This window comes from Pleurodeles waltl, chromosome 6 (assembly GCF_031143425.1).
Source record: "Pleurodeles waltl isolate 20211129_DDA chromosome 6, aPleWal1.hap1.20221129, whole genome shotgun sequence".
NCBI classification, from domain to species: domain Eukaryota; kingdom Metazoa; phylum Chordata; class Amphibia; order Caudata; family Salamandridae; genus Pleurodeles; species Pleurodeles waltl.
The window spans coordinates 1426984325-1426991930 of NC_090445.1; positions in this window are offsets into that span (position 1 = coordinate 1426984325).

Below are 7606 nucleotides of genomic sequence, written 5' to 3' on the forward strand. Positions count from 1 at the left end.
TCTTCATGCTGAAACAAGCCAATCGGACTGCGAGCTGCTGGGAGAGTGGAGGCCGACTGGACAAAAAGTCCTAAGAGTTCATCAGATGGCCCCATTTTTCAATTTGTGCGACTGTGGAAGTCTCACAAGAGTCACACAAACCCAACCATCCAGATATACAAATAATTGTTTTAAAATTTGGTATAATTCCATTCAGGTGTTTGGGTAGTAGCCCTTTTAAAAAAAGTCAATGGAAATTGCATACGGAAAGTTAGTTTTGAGAGCTACCCTTTTTCTTGGCCCCCGTTTCACAGGTCAGCCCAAAAAGTTCCAGGAAGATGATTGGGGGTATTTTTTAAAGGTTTGTGAAGATTCGGCAGATGGTGCTAAAGTCATTAGGTCATTAGCAAACCAAAAATATTCTTCATATAGAGATGCAGAATTCACTATAACTACCCACTGGGGACTGCCAGTGGGTTTACAGAAAAAAATAATCATAGTAATGTCATGTGAAAGATTCATTGACAAATTTCCCTATGTGACAACTTTACCCTCTTATTTACAAGAGTCAACGGATTTCCTTAACATGGTAAATGGAATCTCCTGGCTATCAAAGTACTGGTGGCAACGGTGGATGTAGTATCTTTGTATAGGTCAATCCAGCATGGGGATGGTGTAAGAGCAGTGGAATATTTCCTGATAACAAGGTTCGAGAGTTTTCTGCAACACTCCAAAATGCTGGTGGAACTACCCACATTTTATTTGACTTAAATTATTTCTATTCAATGGCAACTACTCTGAAGTGGAGTGTGCCATATCGCGATTTATTAAGAGCCAGGCGCAACTGTTCAGAATCTATTCACTTTGAAAATCAAATCAAGCACAGAAGATGTTTATGAGATTAAAATGGAGTGGGTACCCAGTGACAGTTTTAAATGATGCATTTGAGACTGTACACCCGAAAAGGAGGGGTAATCTACAGATAATAGAAAAGAAAAACAAATTAAAAATGACACAATTAGATATAGCATAGATTACAATAAATGGCACAAAGAAACAAAGAAATCGTTGAGAAATAATTTGAAGATCTTATAAGTGAATGATTTACTCCAGTCCATCAATCCTAAACATGCACAAGTAACGTACAGGAAAGTAGTCTCTCTGGGGGACCTATTAAGACACAGGTTCATGTCCACTATGAAAGAGAACACATCTAATGGGTTAAAAAGCAGACAAGATGGTTTCTAGAAATGTGCCAGGTGTAAAGCTTGTGAAGTAGGACAACATATGCTGCAGTATGAAATCTGTAATAGACAGAAGAAGAGCATAAAGGTATATACCACTTGTAGTTGTACACATTATAGAATGCAGCTGTGGAAAGAAATATGTGGGAAGTATTGTGAACAAACTGAAAATAAGGATTTCACAACAGCTACATGCTATTAAAAACAAGGACTTTTCATTAGGCCTGGGCGGAGCTCGCGGAGTTCAGCTTTGCAGAACTCCACGAAGTGCTGAAAAAACTCTGCTGTGCTACGTGGAGTTTCGTGAGTGGTGGAGTGTCAGTAATTCGCTAGAAGTTTCTCCTGCACTGTAAAATCAGCGTGAATGGCATTCTGCATAACACCAGAGGTCGCTAACTCCTTTCTGCTGCTCAAGTAGATTTTGGAGAGTTTGAGCTTGGAAACTTAATCAACGTGAGCGCCAGCTGTTGCAATGCGAGTGGTAGCAAGCTGCTGCGACCGCCCGTGTTCAGAAATCTTGCTCGCCAACTTAGCGATTTTTTCTCGCTCGCCAACTTAACATTGGCGAGCTACCCGAAAGAAAAATACTCTGCTCCACTTTGCAGTGTTTTTCAGGTCTCCGTGCTCCCTGCAGACCACGGAGTGGGGAAAACTCCACAAACTCTGCCATCAGAGCAAAATTCTTTGGCCACCCCTACTTTTCATACGTAATGGCAAAACACATCTGGTTTGAGGTATAATGGTATTCAGCATTTAGAAAAGAAACCAAGGGGAAGTGATCTGGAATTGATCTTGAGAAGATGTGAATCAAGATTGACTATACAACTAGGACCTGAAATTCCTTGAGGGCTCAAAACAGATGTGGAGCGTCATGTGCACCTGTAGAAAAGACCAATTATATACATGTAGACACTGAGGCCCGTATTTATACTTTTTTTGCGCCGCATTTGCGTCGTTTTTTGACGCAAAAACGGCGCAAACTTGCAAAATGCCATTGCATTTTGTAGGTTTGCGCCGTTTTGTGCCAAAAAGCGGCGCAAATGCGGCGCTAAAAAAAGTATAAATACGGGCCTGAAAGTTCTAAGTCTTGACATTCTGGCTAATGCACATGAACACTTCAAAAACAAACTTTTGATATGTACTGTTAAAATGAACAGAGCTAAATACATGGGGGATGAGATTTGGGTAGGAATGTGGGAGACCATTGTTTTTTGGTGACCTAATAATGATCAAGACAATGATAAGACCATCCAAATGAAAGATGATATGAAATAACAAGAATTTGCATTGGTTAACATGACTTACTGCAAAATCACTTCATATTCAACCTTTTGATTTGGGAGAAATAACCCTTGGGTATTTGTACTTTAAAATATATGCACTTTAAAAGGTTAAGTACATTGAAATGTATGCACTTTGCATAGGTTGTGAGCCTCAGATAGGATTACCCCTTATCCTTAGAAAATAAGTAATTCAAAACAGATTTGTGGGAGCAAAGTTACACCTAAAACTTTGGGTGTGATTTAGAAATTGGCAGACAAGTTGCTCCATCACAATGGTGACGGATTTCTCATCCACCGAAATATAAATTCCATTATATCCTATGGGATTTATATTTCGGCGGATGGAATATCCGTCACCATTGTGACAGAGTAGCTCATTTGCCAGGTTCAAAATCAGGCCCTTTGTTTGGAAACAGCAACCTTTAAGTATATGTACTTTACCAAATATGCACTTTAAAATGTATGCACTTCAGAATGTATGCACCTTGCAGAGACTACAGACCCAACATAGCATGGCCATTTATCCTTAGAACAGAAGCACTTTGGAACAGACATGTGGGTTATATGTGAGAGATAATCTGTACCTTTGTAAGTGTAAAGAATGAAGATGTTAAATGGCAGCATCTGAATTCGAACTTAAAGTAGCATTTTCAATAGAGCTTATTAGAAGGGGTTAGCCATATTTGGAGAATAGTTGGATGAATCATCTGTTTGATTATCTACATAGGAGGATGAATTAAAGGTAATATGTTATCTATCAGTAAGCATCTAAAGATGTGCTTTTTTATTGTAGTGTAATACTTCCTCAATTTTACTGAATTTTATTGGTACTGGAAAGTGAATTGTACTAGACACTTTACTGGTGGAAGATGTATGAAAATGATATAATTTGTGATCATTGAACGTAATGTCCTGGAGGATTTCTTTGAAAAATCTGAATAGGAAAAGGACAAAGTAGCCATCTTCATGTTGTTGATGAGCCGTTGACGAGCAGTGAACCTGCGGTACTTTGCCATCATTAAGTAGTAATGTACCTATTAAAAAGTGGAAAAGCAAAAGAAAGTTCTTTGAGCAAAAATAAATATCCCATATTTTCCACAAGCACAGTTTATGACAACTTCGCATAACGAGATGTAAACCCAACATGATTACCATATGGTGTAGCTGATATGAAAGAAAAGTGCGGCCTAGTGTTCTTTTAACACGGTGGTGAAAATGGGGAGTGACTGTCCCTTTAAATAGACACTCATGGCCTCATTATGTGTGTGGCGGTCTTCAGACCGTCACACTAGCGGGGCAGTCAGCACTGCCTCTGTTGCGGCGGTCCGGCTGCCACATTAAAACCTTGGCTGTCAGACCACCAGGGTTCCACAAGCATCGCCAGGATCGATGATCACGGCTACCTGGCGGTGGTGGAAATCGTAGTCCGCCAGGGCAGAGCTGCTTACATTTTTGCCTTGTGGATTACAACCTTGTTCTCTGTCAAAATGCTAGCACAGAACAGGTGCTGGGAGCCACAGGGGGACTCCTACACTGCCCTTGGCATGGGCAGTGTAGGCCCCCCCTTCCCAGCACCATCGCAATGTTCACTGTCTGCTTTGCACACAGTGAACATTGTGACAGTTCTGTTGCAACCTGCAGGCTACAGCATTGCTGCCGGCTCGATTATAAGACAGAGACAATGCTGTAGCATGTTTCCTTCTAGGTCAGTGGGCAGAAACTGAGGTTTCTGCCCGCCGACCTACCAGGAAACTCTCAATAACTCCTGCGGGGAGGTCGCCCTGTCGAGCGTTTGCCAAACGGGCTTTCCCATCTGCTAAACTCTTAATTAGGCCCTCTGTGTTTAGAATGCATGGCCCTGTGGAAGGCTTATGCAGAAACATGTTGGCCATTCATGCATTGAGAAGGTGATGAAATTAAAACTTTTTGTTAACTTCATCTGTGGATTGCTGTGCTGACTGTCTCTTATCCTGGAATGAGAAGGTGTAAGGAAATTTGAGTAAGGGCTCATTTTTGATTAAAAAAATTAAAATGGTGGTCTCCTGCTTTTTATCAAAAAAACACATCTATGTTGGGCTAGAACCCATGGGGGCATGGTTAACATTTTTTAGGAGGGGGCACGCTGGCCTCTGCCCTGAGCATCCAAGAGGCCTAGAGGACTTCATCCCCCAGGGCTGTAATTTCAATTAATGGAAGGGGGGCATGCAACCTTCCTCCATGAGCCTTCAAGAGGCCTTGGGGACCCCATCCTCTGGCACTTCTCTCACCCCCAGCAAGCAAAAAGGGAAAGGTGCAAGCTCCCACCAGCACCACAATGGTTTCTGGCTGGGAAGCTCTGAGGCCGCAGGGGCTGCAGGGACCTTGGGGCTCCCACTGTGGCCACCAATACATAGGTAAATATGGGTGCCCTGGGGGGACTCATCTACAAATTTTAAAAAACAATGGCTGGCTGCCACCAAGGTGGTAGCTGGGGAGCTGGTGAGGAATGTGTGGCACTTGGGGATGCCCCCGTGGCAAGAGTTGCTCATTTATTATTTAGTGCTCCGGGCAAAGTGTCCCCCATCATGCCCTGCAAGAGCTTTTTGCCTATATATATTGTATCCTGGTGGTGCCAGGAGTAAGGGGAGTTGCACCACAAACCTTTTTTGTTAATGTTGTGGAGGGCTGAAGGGAGTGTAGCAGCCCCCCAGCAACAATAAAACAAAACACAGGAAGTCTCATGGGTCATTAAATCTATGGCCTGAGGAGAGCTTCGCATATTTTTTTAAAACACTCCTATCAGGAACTATATGGTCTTCAACTGGATTGCAGTGCCGCCTTGTGGTTGGTTGTATGGCTGCACTTTGAGCTTGAAAAATATTTTAAAAAGGAGGACTTACAGCCTTGTTGATTTTTTTTTAAATAAAGCCTTATTAAAACAAGTTTATGATAATCACATTTATTAAACATCTGCCCCATTATATTTTGTTTTTGTGAATGCTGTACATTGACTTTGGATGACCAGTATTCAGGTCTTAGAGACCGAACAATGTCTGTTGCTCTGTGTATCTTTACAGTCTGTTTTATATCTTCACCAAATCTTGCCATATATGTTTTCTATGGGAAGTGGAGCACTCACTTTGGAAAGGATTTTTGAAGCCAAAATGCATTGTTACCGACATCGTGATTAAACACCGCTTTTTGCACTGTAGTAGAGTACCATTCTTTAATTCAACATCTTAAATGGGATACACAGCCTGTTATCGGCACTGACGTTGAATATTTAAAGTTGTCGGCTTATATTTGTCACAACATATGTTACATTTCATGTTAGATGTTTGTTTTAGTTTCAGATTTAGACGCTGTTGAATAAATGTGCATTTCAGGTAGAGTCAAAGCTGCTTTTGTTAGACCAAGTAACTCTCTCACCCAGGAAGGTGTGCAAAACCTTGAGTCTTTGGTGCTGCTTTTATGTATACCGTTCAATAATTAATTAAAGATTTCTATTGATTTAATTTGTCAACTTTCGATTGTGTTTGGTTTAATAACTATTCATGATTTTTCGGCATTCACATCACATTTTTAAATAAAAATATGAAAACATGTTTGTTTTATAAGCTTGTTTTCCTAAATCTTTTTTGGGGGTTTATATATATATATATATATATATATACACACACATATATATATATATATGTATATATATATATATATGTGTATGTGTGTGTGTTTTAATTGTTTTTAAAATGTTAAAATGCTATATTAATATTTTGCTACAATTCTATATTTGCTGCTGTTATGTGAGCGGCTTTCTTTAATTTTTTAGTACTGGCAATATTTTTGATAGCTTTTGTACTTTACATTATTTAAACAATACTTTTTATGACAACTATTTTTATTTACTGTGTATGTTGTTAAAAAAGTCACCCTCTTCAGTTTCTGTTCAACCCTGCAGGATAGGCCCCAAATTGAAGGCCACTTGCAAATGCTAATGTTCACATTAACAATCCTTCTCCACCCACCCCAAAAAACTAGTGCTAAATACACTACTAACCACAATTAGGCACAAACAAAACAGATTATCACTTAAAGGTAGGTTTTGGATTAACGTTTTGGTTGGTTTTTGGGGAATGGGATTAATCTTTTTACCCTTTAGCATAGTTTTGTTTTTTTGTTTTAAATAAAAGCGCCAATCAGGCGCACACACACAAACAACAACTTCAGATGTGTAATTGAACAGCAGTAAGCCATCTGCTCTTGCCATTTTTGCTCTTATACTGCTCTCTGGTTGGTCAGGGCTCAAAGAAACTGTAGGGCCTTTGGCAGCAGCCAGCCTAATGTCGCTCAAGGTGCTGCACAAGCTTGGACATGTTAGCCAGGTGTCAGCTAAATCACAGCTTTTTCCAGTGGGACATCTTATGGAACTGGGGACACTGGAAGTTGTACTGCAGGCATCTCCAAATCTAGTTCAAGCAGGACTTGCAGAAGGTGTGGCTGCTCTCCATCTGTACCACGCCAAGGAAAGGTACAAAACAGATGGGGAAGGCGCCTCCTCCTGTACGCTGTGTAAGGGGTCCAGAATGCCCTTGTTGCTGATTTATTCAAGTTGTAAAACTCTACCCTTATATGAGCTCACTCTGTATAGGCATCTATTTGAAACTTCTGCAACTGAATGCTTTAACAGATAAGTGGGCGCTCAGTGGCACAAAGATTTATGAGTGCTGTGAGGTACAAGTGGTGGATATAATGTGTGCATTGAATGTTTGTTTGCCATGGTATGTTGGGTTAAACACTTTGCTGTGAAACATACTGTTCACAATAGGAAAGGCTCCAAATCCTGTCAAAACACTGTTAAGATTCAAGTTGTGTCCACCACTTTGGGAAGGTGAGGAGATTGTTTATAGCCTAATTTAGGACCAAATGACATTGCTGAGAATTTATAGGCTGCACCTGTTTTGATGATAATGAACGCTGTATACTTTTTCAAATTGTATTTCATAATTAATTGTTTACATATATCTCTGTGTATGGTGATAAGGGTATTATTTCAACCATGTAGTACAGACTGAACTGACATAAATCTTGCAGCATTTTATTCTTCGTTGTCTATCCTTTCTTGAT